The sequence below is a fragment of the Micromys minutus genome (genome assembly GCF_963924665.1).
Source record: "Micromys minutus genome assembly, chromosome: 4".
Classification (NCBI taxonomy): Eukaryota; Metazoa; Chordata; class Mammalia; order Rodentia; family Muridae; genus Micromys; species Micromys minutus.
In genome coordinates this window covers 62472351-62490692 of record NC_137973.1, presented here as the reverse complement: position 1 = coordinate 62490692, position 18342 = coordinate 62472351, and the positions used below count along the sequence as shown (strand labels likewise).

The 18342-nt window shown below is 41.5% G+C and overlaps 1 protein-coding gene across 2 annotated transcripts in view; it reads left to right on the top strand.

Moving 5' to 3' along the window:
• MCUB (mitochondrial calcium uniporter dominant negative subunit beta) overlaps positions 1–18342 on the top strand; it is a gene marked incomplete at its 5' end in the record, with an annotated part of 71824 nt that overhangs the window by 25740 nt on the left and 27742 nt on the right. The window lies entirely within an intron of this gene.

Here is an 18342-nt window from a genome sequence, read left to right as displayed (position 1 = left end):
CCCAAACATTATTTCCAATCGACAACTACTTGAAAAGCGAAAACAGACGAAGTTTTCTCCAACAAAGACTCATTGGGTGTGCAAACACACTTAAGGGTGGGCCCCATGCCCAGCAGTAGATGAGCAACACAGATGAGCTCAGTGGTATTTTTAGAGTTTTTCATAATGCTTTATTCAAGCACTTTTTTTTTGTTTTTGCTTCTATACCATGGTTTACTAGTTTGTGTTTTTATGGGATTTGTGTGTGTGTGTGTGTGTGTGTGTGTGTGTGTGTGTGTGTGTGTGTGTGTGTGTCGGCATCTGTATGCATTTCTTGTGCTTTTTTCCTTTGTCTCTTTTGTCTCTTCTGTTTGTTATGGCTTGTTTTAGCTGCCCGTTTTCTAATGAGAGAAAGAAAGGTATGAATTTGGGGAGGGAGGGAGAGATAGGAGATCTGGGAGGAGCTGGAGGTGAGGAAACTGTGACCAAAATATATTGATGCACGTTTATGTGCGAGAGCTCAGCAGGTTAAAACAAGCTCATAGGTGGTTAGGGGACAGGTACACTCCCGGGGGAGAGTAAGCCATTAAGGGTTCTCTCCAAGGGTGCAATCCATGAGCTCGCTATACACAGAGCTGAGGGGGAGGGGACTCTTGACTACTTTCACCTGCCACTCTAATTAGTGCTGGCAACCAACAAATGACAGATGTCATCCCCTGAGCACCGCTACACCGGCTTATAATGAGGAAATAAAGCACCCCAACATGGTCCTTAATTATGCATGAAATCTGTGACCCCAGAGAAGCCCAAAGCCAAACATGTGAATTCTGAAAGAGAAAAACGCAGAAGATGGGAGCAGCAGACTGACGTCTGTGGGTGAGTCAGTGCACACCGTTCAGACGCCTGCCCTCCCTCTAGGGTCCTAACCTGCCTTCTAATTAACCTGTTCCTAACCCAGTAATAAGCTTGGCTCAACTGTAGCTACTTCTTGCTGGAGAATTCTATGTCATCATCGTCACGGTCATTGTCATCTTGCTTTATCTTAGTAGTGAGACAAATTCTTTCGTCTCTGTCACGGGCACTATTCTTATTGGCTAACCTTTGGTTTCTAAGACTCTATAGAAAGTCCCGTAGAGGGGATTTTTTTTTTCAGATTTTTAAAAAAAATCTCTAGTATAGTTGGGGCTGTGTCGTCAGTGGTCAGTGGCTGGAGTCATTTATTGCCCCTCAGAACAGCCAACTCTGAGGAAGTAACCAAGTCCTGACTCTTACCACTTCCTTCTTCATCTAGCTCTGTCTTAATTGAATCTGGACTTTTGAACAAGTGTGTCTCAGCCTACCTAGCTGACTTGTGTATTTTTTTTTCTCAAAAGAATGGCAAGTGTATCTTTTTTTTAAAGCTCCTGCAATTTCAATAAAGAAAAAAGAAAGAAAAGCTGTACTAATTCTACCTCAGAGAAAATAACTGCATGGGCATTTAGTATTTTCTTTCTAACCTTTCTTTCCTTATCTGTAAGCATGTTCGTGTATAACATGTTCTTAAAACATGTGCTAAAGTTGGGGATGACAGCCAATGCCTTTAAGCCTAGCACTTGGCAGGTGAAGGCAAACGGATTAAGAATTCAAGGTCACCTTTGGATATATAGGAAATTCTGGGCCAGTTTAGGCTACATGATGCTCTGTCTCAGAAGAACCAAATAACAAGAACTAAGTGGTATGAACACACACACACACACACACACACACACACACACACACACACACACACATAAAAAAGCAAAAGCATACCAAAGTTAAAAGTATAAAATTACATTTTGTATCATTTTACATGTTTTTTTTTTCTTTAAAGAAAGCAGGAGCATGAAACAAAGTTGCAAATGATATCTCACATCTCTGATACAGCCTGTGCTTAGGACCTTATTGTTGTTGTTGTTACTATATTTGCTTTTGTTTTTTAAGACAAGGTCTCACATATCTCAGGCCAGCTTTGGTTTTGCTTAGTAAATCCTGCCTCTGCTTCCTTAGCCCTAGGATTAAAGTATGCAGCACCACACCCAACTCCACTTTATTTCTATTTATGAATAAATGGGTGAGCATTCGGTGTTATTCTGAATTTTCTCTGATACTTATTGCACTTTCTGTTGTCCTCCTTTGTTATGATCACAGTACTAGGATCTAGCCTCATCTAACAGTTTTTTATTGCTGAGGCAGGGGCCTTTCTATAGAGCTCTGCTGGCCTTGAACTTGCTATACAGCCCAGGATACTGGCCTCCTCGAATCCTCCGGCTTCAGCACAGGCAGTGCTGGGATACCATGCTGGGCGCTGATGTAGCTTGACACCTGGCAATTAGCATTTTGATTTGACCATCTTTGAAACAACAGTGGCGATTAGATGTTGGACTTAGTGGTCCCCACTCCCTGCACTCTGGATACAGGTGTGCCTAAAACTGAGCCACAGCGGGCGTCAGATCTTCCTGTTCACTCCTTGGTTTGCTGATTTCATTTGTGGTACCGATGCATATATCACAGAATATCAATCATATCCAGCCGTGTGCACTACATGTCTGTAGAACTTTTCAACCAACACAACAAGCAAGGCAATCTCACACATTTCTCATATATGCCCTGCACTGGATCAAACTCAGAAACATAGGCATTTTAGGTGGGTGACTGTTTTACTGCTGAGCTACATTTCCAGCCTCATCGAAAACAACTTTAAAGCTACATACTTGCCACATTTTAATGAGATGGGTGTTTTAAGCAGCTATGTGACAGAGCCATGAAATGGTCACATTTTATAGATGCATAACTTGTTTAACCTTCCTACTATACTATAATCGGGCAGTTGGAGTATGTCCAGTGTGGTTTGTTCGTTGTTGTTATTGTTGTTGTTGTTACAAATAATGTTGCACTTGACCTTTTTGTAGAGGTAAAATCTAATTCAATAATTATTAGGTACACACTATGAAATGCATGATGGTGTGTGTGTGTGTGTGAGAGAGAGAGAGAGAGAGAGAGAGACAGAGACAGAGAGACAGAGAGACAGAGACAGAGAGAGAGAAAGAGAAGGAGGAGGGGGCAGGGGAGAGAGGGGGAAGGGGGGAGGAGGGAAGAGAGAGATCTGCCTGTCTCAGCCTCCTACATGCTGAGCCTAAAACATGTGCCTTTATGTTGGTTGTTCTTCTGATTTCTTTTTCTCTTGAGCATCCAACTGTATCACCCACTGACCTATAGTTTACTAGGCAAACCTAAGTTCTAAGTTGGCTGTAAATTCATAGCAATTCTCCTTTCTCTGCCTCCAAGCTCTGGGATGTAGCTCCATGGTAGCGAATTCTGCACAGGGCTCTGGTTTTGATCCCAATGCCTGAAAAATGCTTTTAAAGGCTGTCATTGAACTAGTTCATAATTAGGTTTTGGATTGGTTTTAGTTACTGTTGTATTTCCAGGAAGAGACAAGATGACCAAGGCAACTCTAATAAAAGAAGGCATTTAACTGGGGCCTTGCTTACAGTTTAGATGGTTCACCCATTATCACCACGGCTGAGTGCTTTACATCCTGATCCACGGGCATCAGACAGAGAGGGAGACCCTAGGTCTGGCATCGGCTTTTGAAAGCTCAAAGCCCATCTCCAGGGACAAGCCCATGCCTCCTAATCCTTCCCCAACTGGGAACTAAATATGCAAACGTGTGAACCTGCAGGAGCCATTCTCATTCAAACCAGCATAGGGCTCACACTACACTTGCCTGAGAAATGTACAACATTTATAGTAACCGTTGTCTTGACAATGACCGAGTTCTGAGCTCTTTACACACTTGCTTTTAATGTCACGTCAACTTTATGAAATGGGTGGCATTCTTTCTTTCTGGGGGTGATGACTCGGACCCGGCTCTGCTGTATTGTATCAGTTTGGATTTCTGTGTGCTCGGTCTTTGAGTTCTTTTAGTTCCAAGACTTTGGGACCTGATATCCTTCCAGAAGTGATTGGACGGAGGCACCGCTGAGTATATTGATGATTAACTGCCAGGCCTTGTATTCCTCTGCTCCTTGCAGAGCCCTACAGTAGACGATATGTGCCCTGGTAACCTGTGTGTCTAAGACCTGCCACCCTAAAGCAGAACTTTACAGAACATTCCCGTGGCTCACCAGTCCAGTACCAGTTTAGGAGTAAGTCTTGTCTAGCTCCACTGTAGTTTCTAGGCAGGAAAACATTCATTACTGAACAGAATTAATTATGGGTGGTTGTGTATCTAAATCTCTATTAAAAGTTACACATTAGTACTATTTGCACTTAGAATTTATTGTACCTGTGACCTAAAGATCCCTTTGAATAAAATTAGATAATTAACCTAATTAGATATAACAGGAAAAGGTAACCTGGAGGAGAATGTTTCTTGAGACCCTCCAGAGAAGCAGGTACAGTAGCTTCATATACATGTAAATTAGAATTCAGTTTGGTGTCAACCAACAGAATAAGAAACATTATCTTTGCCAATCCTACATCTGATAGAGGGTTAATATCCAATTTATACAATATACCCAAAGAACTCAAGAAGTTAGATTCCAGAGAATCAAATAGCCCTATTTAAAATGAGGGACAGAGCTAAACAAAGAATTATCAACTGAGGAATATTGAATGGCTGAGAAGCACCTAAAAAAATGTTCAACATCTTTAGTCATCAGGGTAATGCAAATCAAAACAACCCTAAGATTTCACCTCACACCACTTAGAATGATTAAGATCAAAAACTCAAGTGACAGCAGATGCTGGCAAGGATGTGGAGAAAGATGAATACTCCTCCATTGTTAGTGGGATTGCAATCTGGTACAACCACTCTGGAAATCATTCTGGCTGTTTTCCAGAAAACTGGACATAGTACTACCTGAAGACCCAGCTATAACACTCCTGGGTATATCCCCAAAAGATGCTCCAACATATAACAAGAACATATGCTCTACTATGTTCATAGCAGCCTTATTTATAATAGCCAGAAGCTGGAAAGAACCCAGACATCCTTCAACAGAGGAATAGATACAGAAAATGTAGTACATTTACACAATGGAGTACGACTCAGCTATTAAAAAACAATGACTTCATGAAATTCTTAGGAAAATGGATAGAACTAGAAGATATCATTCTGAGGTAACCCAATCACAAAAAATACACACATTGCATGCACTTACTGATAAGTGGATATTAGCCCAAAACTTGGATTACCCAAGATACAATTCACAGACCACATGAAGCTCAAGAAGAAGGAAGACCAAAGTGCAGATGCATCAGTCCTTCTTAGAAGGGGGAACAAAAACATTCACAGAAGGAAATATGGAGACAAAATTTGTAGCAGAGAGAACAGAGCCCGGCCCATCTGCCATGCGGACCACCAGCCCCTAAAGGTTGAAAAACTGGTGAGTAGGAGAGATAGGCAGCCAGGGAGCAGAGAGATCTCTGCGGAGTGCACACACAAAGCGCACATTCCGACCTGCCTGATTCAGGGACCAGGAACACAACTTTGGAACTTCTGTTTCCACCCGGTGGTGACTTCAGGGTGCAGAACAGAGCCCGGCCCATCTGCCACGCGGACCGCTAGCTCCTAAAGGTTGAAAAACTGGTGAGTAGGAGATCTAGGCAGCCAGGGAGCAGAGAAATCTCTGCGGAGTGCACATGCAAAGCGCACCCTCTGACCTGCCTGATCCAGGGACCAGGAACACAACTTTGGAACTTCTGTTCCCACCCGGCAACTCTGAGGCATAGAACAGGGCTCGGCCCATCTGCCACCTGGACCAGTGGAGATCCAGGGACACAGACCAGATAGATACAAGGGAAAGGCGAGAACATATCACTGACAACAAAATGGCAAGAGGAAAGCGAAAGAGTATATCCCAAGGAAACCAAAACAACCTGGCAACACCAGAACCCAGCTCTCCCATAACAGCAAACATTGGAATGCCAAACACTCCAGAAAAAGAAGACACAGACCTGAAATCATACCTCAAGATGCTGATAGAGATACTTAAACAAGAATGGGAGGAAAAGCAAAAAGATTCAGAATCTTCTAAAGAGGAAACAAGAAGAACAGTCAAAGAACTAGAGGAAAACAGAAACAAAGAGATGAAGGGATGGAAGAGGAAATTTAAAACGGAAATTGACACAATAAAGAAAACACTAAAAGAGATAACCCTAGAGGTAGAACACCTAAAAAAGAAATCAGGAGTCACAGAAGCAAGCATTGCCAATAGATTACAAGAGATGGAAGAGAGAATCTTGGGGGCAGAAGAAAACATTGTAAACATAGACAAAACAGCCAGAGAAGATGCAAAAAACAAAAAGCTCCAAACCCAAAATGTCCAGGAAATCCAGGACACAATGAGAAGACCAAACCTAAGGATAATAGGAATAGAAGAGGGAGAAGAGTATCAACTAAGAGGCACAGTAAATATCTTCAACAAAATCGTAGAAGAAAACTTCCCTACCCTCAAGAATGAGATGACCACGAGCATAAAAGAAGCCTTCAGAACTCCAAATAGGTTGGACCAGAAAAGAAATACCTCCCAACACATAATAGTAAAAACACCAAGTGCCCAAAGCAAAGAAAGAATACTAAAAGCAGTAAGGGAAAAAGGGCAGGTAACATATAAAGGCAGGCCAATCAGAATCACACCTGATTTCTCAACAAAGACTATGAAAGCTAGAAGAGCCTGGACAGACATCATGCACACCCTAAGAGAACACAAGTGCCAACCCAAGCTGCTATACCCAGCAAAGCAATCAATCACCATAGATGGAGAGATGAAGATATTTCAAGACAAATCAAAATTTACACAATATCTGACCACAAACCCAGCACTACAACGAATTTTAGGTGGAAAACCCAATGCAATGAGGGAAAATACAGCCTAGTAAAAACAAGAAAACTCCTAAACAAGAAAACCAAAAGAAGAAAAAGACATAGACACAACTCATCCCACAAAAGCAATAATGACAGGAAACAGAAACAACTATTCCTTGATATCTATTAACATAAATGGACTCAACTCCCCAATAAAGAAACATAGGCTATCAGACTGGATACATAAACAAAATCCAGCCTTTTGCTGCATACAGGAAACTCCTCTCAGAGACACAGACAGACACTATCTCAGAGTAAAAGGGTGGGAAAAAAACTTCCAAGCAAACAGCCCCAAGAAGCAAGCTGGAGTGGCTATTCTAATATCGAATAAAGTAAATTTCCAACCAAAAGTTATCAAAAAAGATAAGGAAGGACACTTTTTACTCATTACTGGGGAAATCTGTCAGGAGGAACTCTCAATCCTTAACATATATGCTCCAAATAAAAAAGCACCCACATTCATAAAAGAGACCCTACAAAAGCTCAAAAAATACATTTCACCCCACACAATAATAGTGGGAGACTTTAATACCCCACTCTCACCAATGGACAAATCATGGAAACAGAAACTGAACAAGGACACTGCAAAACTAGCGGAGACTTTGAACCAACTAGAATTAATAGATATATACAGGACATATCATCCTAAAGTAAAAGAATACACCTTCTTCTAAGCACCCCATGGCACCTTATTGAAAATTGATCACATAATTGGACACAGAATGAGCCTCAATCTATATAAGAAGATTGAAATACTCCCATGCATCCTCTCAGATAACCATGGTCTACGGCTGGTCTTTAACAACAACAAAGACAACAAAAAGCCCACATACACATGGAAACTAAACAACGCTCTGTTAAACGATAGCAGGGTCAAAGAAAAAATAAAGAAAGAAATTAAGGATTTTCTAGAATTCAACGAAAACCAAAACACAACATACCCAAACCTATGGGATGCAATGAAAGCAGTACTTAGAGGAAAACTCATAGCCCTAAGTGCTTCCCAAAAGAAACTGGAGAGAGCTTACATCAGCAACCTGACAACACACCTAAAATCCCTAGAACAAAAGGAAGCAGATATACCCAAGAAGAGTAGATGGCAAGAAATAATCAAAATTAGGGCAGAAATAGACCAAATAGAAACAAAAAGAACCATTGAAAAAATCAACAAAACCAAGAGTTGGTTCTTTGAGAAAATCAACAAGATTGATAAACCCCTAGCCAAACTAACTAGAGGGCAAAGAGAGAGTATACAAATTAACAAAATCAGAAAGGAAAGTGGAGACATAACAACTGAAACTGAGGAAATTCAAGAAACCATCAGATCCTACTACAAAAACTTATACTCCACAAAATTGGAAAATTTGGAGAAAATGGATGAATTCATAGACAGATACAAGATCCTAAAGTTAAACCAGGACCAAGTAAACTATCTAATTAACCCTATAACAACTAAAAAAATAGAAGAAGTCATCAAAAGCCTCCCAACCAAAAAAAGCCCAGGTCCAGACAGGTTCAGTGCAGAATTTTATCAGACATTTATTGCGGATATAACACCAATACTCTCCAAACTATTCCACAAGATAGAATCAGATGGAATACTACCTAACTCATTTTTTGAGGCTACAATAACCCTCGTACCTAAACCACACAAAGACCCTACAAGGAAAGAGAACTTCAGACCAATCTCACTTATGAACATTGATGCAAAAATACTCAACAAAATCCTTGCAAACTGAATCCAAGAACACATCAAAACAATCATTCATCATGACCAAGTAGTCTTCATCCCTGAGATGCAGGGATAGTTTAATATAAGGAAATCCATCAATGTAATCCACCATATAAACAAACTCAAAGAACAAAATCACATGGTCATCTCACTAGATGCTGAGAAAGCATTTGACAAAATTCAACACCCCTTCATGTTAAAAGTCCTGGAAAGAACAGGAATCCAAGGTCCATACTTAAACACAATAAAAACAATTTACAGCAAACCAACAGCCAACATCAAACTTAATGGTGGGAAACTTGAAGCAATCCCACTAAAATCTGGGACTAGACAAGGCTGCCCACTTTCCCCCTACCTATTCAACATAGTACTGGAAGTCCTGACTGGAGCAATTAGACAGCAAAAGGAGATCAAGGGGTTACAAATCAGAAAGGAAGAGATAAAAACATCATTCTTTGTCGATGACATGATAGTGTACTTAAGTGATCCCAAAAATTTTACCAGAGAACTCCTACAGCTGATAAACAAGTTCAGCAAAGTGGCTGGATACAAAATTAACTCAAACAAATCAGTAGCCTTCCTATACTCAAAGGACAAACATGTGGAGAAAGAAATTAGGGAAAAGGTACCCTTCACAATAGTCACAAAAACTATGAAATACCTTGGTGTGACTCTAACTAAGCAAGTGAAGGACTTGTACGACAAGAAGTTCAAACCTCTAAAGAAGGAAATTGAGGAGGATCTCAGAAAATAGAAAGATCTCCCATGCTCATGGATTGGAAAGATCAACATTTTAAAAATGGCCATCCTACCAAAAGCAATCTACAGATTCAACGCAATCCTTATCAAAATTCCAACCCAGTTCTTCATGGAATTGGAAAGATCAATGTGCAATTTCATATGGAACAACAAAAGACCTAGAATAGTGAAATCCATCCTCAACAACAAGAAAACATCTGCGGGAATCACTATCCCTAACCTCAAGCTATATTACAAGGCAATTGTGCTGAAAACTGCATGGTACTGGTACAGAAATAGGCATGTGGATCAATGGAATAGAATAGAAGATCCAGAAATGAGCCCTCATGTATATGGTCACCTGATTTTTGACAAAGGAGCCGTAAACATTCAATGGAAAAAGGACAGCCTATTCAACAAATGGTCCTGGTCCAACTGGCACTCAGCATGTAAAAGAATGAAAATAGACCCTTTCTTATCTCCTTGTACAAAACTCAAGTGTAAGTGGATCAAAGATCTCCACATTAAACCAGATACACTGAAACTATTAGATGAGAAAGTAGTGAAAACCTTAGAACATATAGGCACTGGAGAAAATTTTCTGAACAAAACACCAATGGCTCAAACTCTAAGGTCAAAGTTTAACAAATGGGACTTAATGAGATTGCAGTTTCTGTAAGGCTAAGGACATTGTCAAGAAAACAAAACGGCAGCCAACAGAATGGGAAAAGATCTTTACCAACTCCACATCAGATAGAGGCCTAATATCCAAGGTATACAAAGAACTCAAAAAGCTAGACACCAGAGAATCAAATAACCCTATTAAAAATGGGGTACAGAGCTAAACAAAACGTTCTCAGTTGAGGAATATCGAATGGCTGAGAAATATCTGAGGAAGTGCTCGACATCCTTAGCCATCAGGGAAATGCAAATCAAAACAACCCTGAGATTCCACCTCACACCAGTCAGACTGGCCAAGATCCAAAACTCAGATGACAACAGTTGCTGGCGAGGTTGGGGAGAAAGGGGAACACTTCTCCACTGTTGGTGGGGTTGCAAACTAATACAACCACTCTGGAAATCAGTCTGGCGATAACTCAGAAAATTGGACATAATACTACCTGAAGACCCAGCTATTCCACTTCTGGGCATATACCCCAGAGACACCTTAGTACACACCAAAATACATGCACCACAATGTTCATAGCGGCTCTATTTATAATAGCCAGAAGCTGGAAAGAACCCAGATGTCCTTCAGAAGATGAATGGATACAAAAATTGTGGTACATTTACACAATGGAATACTACTCAGCCACCAGAAACAATGACTTGACCAAATTCTTAAGAAAATGGCTGCATCTAGAGAATATCATCCTGAGTGAGATAACCCAGTCACAAAAGAAGACATAATATGCAGTCACTGATATTGGGATGCTAACCCCAGAGGCTCGCACTGCCCCAGAAACAACTCACAGACTGTAAGAAGTCCAAGAAATAAAGAAAACAAAACAAAACAAAACAAAAAAATCTTTACACAACAAGAAAACTTTGAGTATTTCCATGTTACATTTTGTTTTACATGTACTTTATGCTCATTGTAACTATTAAGTTTTCAATACATACTATCAAACCTTTAAAAAAATCAAGTACTGACTAAAAAATATAATCATATAGTTTTATGTAAAAATTATTTTAAAATCTGAAAAAAAAGTACTGACAAAAATGTATTGTATAATTTAAAAAAAAAGAAAAGAAAATTTGTAACAGAGACCAAAGCAAAGGTCATCTAGAGACTGCCCAACCTGGAGATTCACCCCATATACAGCCACCAAACCCAGATAATATTGCTGATGCCGAGAAGTACATGCTGACAGGAGCCTGATATAGCTGTCTCCTGAGAGGCTATGCCAGATCATGACAAATACAGAGGCGGGATCCTTACAGCCAACTATTGACCTGAGAACAGGGTCCCTGATGGAGAAGTTAGAGAAAGAAGTGAAAGAGATGAAGGGGTTTGCAACCCCATAAGAACAATATCAACCAACCAGAGCTCCCAGGGACTAAACCACTAACCGAAGAGTACTCATGGATGGACCCATGGCCCCAGCTGCATATGTAGCAGAGGATGGCCTGGTTGGGAATCAATGGGAAGAGAAACCCTTGGTCCTGCCAAGTCTCGATGCCCTTGTATAGGGGAATGTTAGGGCAGGGACCCAGGAGGGGGTGGGTGGGTATTGGGGCACCCCATAGAAGCAGGAGAAAGGGGGATGGGATAGGGAGTTTATGAAGGGGAAACTGGGAAAAAGGATAACATTTGAAATGTAAATAAAATATATCCAATAAAAATGAATAAATAAAAAGAATTCAATTTGGGTCATATCTGATTCTGTATGAGTGATTTCATGACAAGAAACTCTTTTCTTCTTCGTTATTGCTATAACGAGATTTAGAGGAGATCATGACAGATTTATTATATTAATGGTGGTATTGTTTGCATCATGATTTAGAGTTGTTTGTTTTCCAAACAGGATTTTACATAGCCCAGACTGTATAGCCTATGCTGGACTGACACTCCTTATCCTCCCAAGCACTATGGTTACAGGATTGAACTGCTGTGCTCACCAATGCCTTGTAATTAACCATGGTTTTTCCTGCAAGTCCTTGAGAATTCTATCCAGTTGAGGAAAGTTCATTCCAACTTTATGAGTCATGAGACCACAGCTTGGAGAGACTGGGTGATTTGCTTAGAAAGCAAAGCTTTAACATCTTCTAGCCGTAAAGGCAGACGATTCCACAAATATTAACAGATTGAGCTGTTTCAGAAGAAAAATGGGACAAAGGGGGAAGCTTGTGAGGTTATGGTTATAGGCGTTCTGGACACAGTGAGGTACATCTGTAACCCCAACACTTGGGCAATGGAAATAGGAAGATCAAGAGTTCGAGGCCAGCCTCTGCTACACAATGTCTTTGAGGCTAGCATGGGCTACATAAGACCTTATCCCAAAACAACCATTTAAAAACAAAAAGTACTCTTAATTCCATAGCTATTCTAAATTATCCAGTTGCCTGGAGTCTGGGTGATTCAGAGTTTTTATGACTCATTTTCTATCTCGAACCTGCTAGTGTGAGAAAAGGTACTTAATGTAGCTCATTGTAACCGACCACGGGGAAGTGTTAGAAGGCAGAGGAATAAAGGCTGTGCAGTGTTTAGAAATGCTTGGAAGAAAACATACATGGTTTTAAATCATCGGTATAGAATTACAGAAGGACAAAGCACACAGCAGTGCCTGAGCACAGAAATAAAGCAAATTTTATCCCCCAGGATCTGACGCTATAGGGAAGTAAATGGAAAAGCAAATAAAACACAGAATTTCTTTTAGTACTTGTTTGTTCAATGACAAGTCATAAAATGGTAATGTCCCCATCAGAGGTACTACCCTGTAATGGGTCAATCTCAGTGAAATGACACTAATGACTTGATTTGCTACCTCTGGTGGCTGACCCATGGGACGTATAAACAAAAGCCAGTTTGGACTCTATGCCTTTTATGACATCAATAAACATATGCGTATGTTTTCCAGTCACACAATGAATGCGTGCTTGTTGGGAAGAGAGAAAAATATAGACCACAGTGCTAGAAAGTGAAGGCAAGTTGGTTCGGTATTTCTCTTCATTTATGCTGGGGCAACATCTCAGTTATGTTTCTAATCTGAACAAAAGCATTCACTAAAGGACAGAAAACCTGATGTTTCTGGAATTTATGCTAAAAATATGTAAAAAAGTTATTGATAAATACCTTCTTTTTCTGCTTGGTTGTGGCATTAAGTAAAAGAAGAGATGTTCATTTAGAATAATTTAGATCAAAAGTGAACCTAAGTTTGGGTTCTCCATCTCTCTCCCTCTGTCTTCCATCTGTCCATAGTTTCCATCAGTGGCCTGTCTGTCATGTGTGTCTGATGTGTGTCCCTTTAGCAAGACCTCAGTTTCTAGGCTTCCCTAAACAGTGCCATCAACTTCGGTCTAAATGTTCAGTTCCCTGAGCCTGTGGGGTGGGCATTTTTATTCAAACTACCACAAATTGCAAAGTGTATCACATAATGTTAGAATTCCCTGGACACTCACCTTAGATAGTAGAGCTCGGTAAACGATCTGGGAGAACAAGAGAGAGGATTCAGGTGAGCAGAGGGACCACCTCACTGTTTTTCAAAATCTGATTTTTCCATTCAATATAATCTTCCCCGGATACCAGGTCTCACAAGCGGCTGAGTCTTAATACTTTCCTGTTCCTTCATTCATACAGAACATTCAGGATTGGGGTTTCTGTTGGCTATGTCTGCCATCTGAAATAATGGCTGTCCCAAATGAAGCTCATATTCTGTGGCTGACAGTTCCAGCCCTTCTCAGATCACCCTTCCCAGCTGGAGTTACCTGCTGTCAGGACCCAAAAGTGTGAAGCAGAAAATTCCAGGAATAAGCAGTTTATGAATTTTACACTGCAAGCCGTTTAAGTAGCAATGGTTTCTTCTTGTCGCACAGTTCTTATTCATCCCAAGTTTTTTTTTTTCTAGAAATTTATATAAATGTATATAACATTTGCAGAGAGGGAGAATTTACTAGAAAAAAATCCCTATCATTTTCCAATGACTGTGAGTGTGCTACTTTCTGGATGGCTATACAAGGCATTATAAAAGAAATTTATGATATTTAATAGTTAAAAATCCATGTTTGGGAATTGTGGCTCTCTATAAGGTGATGTGTCCATATCCACCCACCCCTCCATCCACCTGCCTCTCTCTGTATGGAGACAGGGTTTCACTGTGCAGTCCTGGCTGCCTTTGAACTGGCTTTGAGGACCAGGCTATCTTCAAACTCACAGAGATCCATGCCTTTGCCTCCCACGGATTAAAGGTGTGCACCTCCACGCTGTGAAGTCTTGGCGAACTAGACTTGACTCTTTACCCAGTGCTGAGCTTGAGACTGTAAGCTTTATGCTCACACAGTCAGTATTTTAGTAACTGAGCTACCTCCCTAGCCCTATGCACAGACACTTAAAAGCAACAACAATAACATATTTGGGGCCAGTGAGATAGCTCAGCATGTAAAAAGGTACTTGTGCAAATCTGAGTTCAATCTCCAAATCCCACAGTGGAAAGAGAGAACCAACTTCTGAAAGTTGTCCTTCAACCTCCATGCTTCACACACACACACACACACACACACACACACACACACACACACACACACACTATACACACACATATACACCATACACTCACACATATGCACACATGCACAAACACAAACACAAACATACACACCATACAATACATATATACACACACATATACACACATATGTACACATACACACAAACACAGAGACATACACACCATACACATACATACACAGACACATCATACACACATACATCATACACACACACACACCATACACACTATACTCCATACACACGCACACACATAAAACACTCACACACATAAACACACACACACACCATAGACATATGCATACCTTTCCCACACATAGTAGTAAAGAAGCTTTTAGAAACTAGTTTCATTCCAAAGGCTAAAGAGGACAGCCAGTGGCAGAAGTATTTCTCCATGGAAATGTGCTGTCTGCTGTTCTTTACTCTTTTGGAACCTTTCCTTTCATTTAATGCCACCCACCACTATCAGAAGCTGTTTGAAAATTTGACCTGAGACATACTTCAGAGGTAGAGCAGCTGTCTAGCTGTGTGTGGCCCAGAACTCACTATCTCCAGTCTGCCACTGTGAGTGTGTGTGTGTGTGTGTATGTGTGTGTGTGTGTGTGTGTGTGTGTGTGTGTGTGTGTGTGTGTGTGTTAGATATAGGGTCCCAATACAGCCAATGCTGGCCTCAAACTAAGTAGCAAGGGCGGCCTAGAGTTCATGGTCTTCCTGCCTCCATCTCAGTGTTGTAATTCTACTTGTGCCACTGTGCCCAGCTCGTACGTTTTTAAAACCTGAATATTTTAAATGTTACGTAGAGAAGGCAGACATTAGGAAGCAGCCCTGTCACGAGTGTTTCCCTCTCTGCATGTCTTTTCCACTGGCTGGTGCTTGCTAGCCCCTGAGACGGATCTGCCATGAATCTGCTTGAGCTTGTGGGAAGTGACTAAGGTTGCTGGATCATCTTCTAGAGGGGTGCTGGCTTCGAGGACCCCAGCGGCTCTGGTTCCTGTCCCTTCAAAGGAAAAGTGCCACATTGTTCTTCCAACAGACTTCTTTAAGATGCAAGGAAATGAATGCTAATTAGCACAGAAGTAGCAAGCTGACATAAATGCTTGTAATTGTAACATTAGAGTCGAGAAGCAGACAATTGAGCGCCGGCAGTCTAGGCAGCAGCGTTTCACTGGTATGCTATAATTTAACTCTCTTGTGGAGACAAGACGTAAGTGCGTCTAACACTTTCACAAAGCGGTCTCTGAGAATTAAGTAGTTTTTGCAGGGCAGATATTGCAGAGTTTAAGTTCACACCCAGATTTATAGTGATTTTTTTCATATGTGTGGGTTCTTTGCCTGCATGTCTGTCTGTGCATCGTATACATGCCTTATGCCTTCAGCGATCAAAAGAGGACAGTGGATTCCTGGAGTTACAGATGGTCTTAAGTTGCCTTAAGTGGGAGCTGGGAATCAAATCTGGGTCCTCTGAGGCAGCCTGCCCAGGGTCTCTGCACAAGTCTAAGCCAGATGGGGTCCCCCTGCTCTGAGAGCTGGAGTGGACACAAACCATCACCCATCCTCAACCCAGAAACCATCTCTACCTGACAACCGCTCACAGAGAAAAAGCTAATGTTCTCTAACAGTCTCTCTGGGCTCCAGTGTCTCTAACTCCACTTAACGGCAGGCCCACAGTGCCCAGGAGCCGATGAGCAACACAAACTGAACTCAGTGGTTTAGAGATTGTCTCCGAGTGCCTTGGCTGGGCATTTTACCTTCCATCCCTTTTGCGTCTCTATTATGGTTTTCTCTTTTGTGTTTTCTGAGATTTCTGTGTGTGCAAGTGTGTGTGGCTCTGCATCTGCATGTGTTCCTTGTTCTTTTACCTTGACTCGTTTTTTTTTTTTCTGTTTATTTTGTCCTATTCAGTTTTTTTTGTTTGTTTGTTTTTTTCTTGCTGTCCATTTGTGTTCTAATGGAAGGAAGGAAGGGTATGGATTTGGTTGGAAGGAGAGGTCGGGAGGATCTGGAAAGAGCTAGAAGAAAGGAAACATTGATACAATATAGAAAAAAAATCTATTTTCAAACAAAACCAAACCCAACCTGGGTTCTTTGGAAGAGCAGCAGGTGCTTACCAGCACTGAGCTACCACTCTAGCCCTGTGACAGAATTTGTCCTTGTCATCCTCTAAACAGTATAACTTACATGCCATCCAGTGAACGCACTCACCTTTTGATATCCTCAAGGGGCCTTGGAACCAGTGTTCCCTTCCTGCCCCGGAACAGAAGCAGCAGGGGCGATGGAGGGAACCCCGCCTGAGTTCTTAGAGGGGGCCTGGAGTGCCAAGTTAGAGATCTCTGTAGTGCCAGAAGGTTCCCGGGAGCCAGTAAAGCTCGGGATAAAAGGCTAAGCCGCCTTTTAATATTTACCGCAACAACTTCTCATTAGGCAGGCCTGGGTGAAGTCAAACCTGCATCCTCCTGCCTCAGTATCCCAAGTGTGGGGATTACAGGTGCATCACAAATAATTTTATGTGCATTCACATGTGCCAGGCCTGACTCTACGTGCTGATGCGGAAGTGGTAAAGCCAGAGGCATAATCTTTGCTTCTTGGAAGCTTTAGCTGGGGAGAAATCAATTAGGGAAGAAACCCATAGATAATCAATTTAATATCAACTTGAGACAGGTAGGAAGATGTGACATAGGAGGAGGCAGGGACAGGGTCAGTTAGTCAGGACTATCTTGGGCTGCACTGACCAGATAATCTTGGTTGGTGCCAAGAACCACGGAGTAATGACAGGAGCCCGTGGTTCAAAGACTCAATGGAAAGACCTTCCAACTGAGGGAGTGGAAAGTGTAGAGTCCATAAACAGGACTGCAGTCTTATTTAAGAATGCATATGGGGGGTCCTGAGTTCAAATCCCAGCAACCACATGGTGGCTCACAACCATCTGCAATGAGATCTGATGTCCTCTTCTGGTGTGTCTGAAGATAGCTACAGTGTACTTATATATAATAAATAGATAAATCTTTTTTAAAAAAAGAATGCTTGTGGGTTTGGTGGTGGTGGTACAGCCTTTAATCTCCGCACTCAGTAGACAGAGGCAGGAGGAGCTCTGTGAGTTCAAGGCCAGCTTAGTTTCCAGAGCAAGTTCTAGGACAGTCAGGACTACATAGAGAAACCCAAACTGAAAACAAACAAACAAACAAAAAAGAATGCATGTATGGAATTCATGAGAAAGCACAGGTGCTAGTTTATAATCTAGCAGTTGGGAGATGAGGCAGGAGAATTAGGAGTTGTACTGGCTGGTTTTGTTTCAGCTTGATACTAGCTGGAGTTATCACAGAGAAAGGAGCCTCAGTTGAGGAAATGCCTCCATGAGATCCAGCTGTGAGGCATTTTCTCAACCAGTGATCAAGGGGGGAGGGCCCAGCCCATTGTGGGTGGTGCCATTCTTGGGCTGGTAGACCTGGGTTCTATAAGAAAGTAAAGCTGAGCAAGCCAGGGGAAGCAAGCCAGTAAGTAACATCCCTCCATGGCCTCTGCATCAGCTCCTGCTTCCTGACCTACTTGATTTCTAGTCCCGACTTTCTTTGGTAATAAACATTGATATGAAAGTGTAAGCCAGCTAAACCCTTTCCTCCTCAACTTATTTCTTGTTCATGATGTTTGTGCAGAAATAGAAACCCTGACTAATACAGGAGTTCAAGGTCATCTTGGTTACATCATGAATTTGAGGCCATCCTGGGCTACATAAATACCCATCTCAACAAACAAACAGAAAGAGGCAAAAGAGAAAGAACT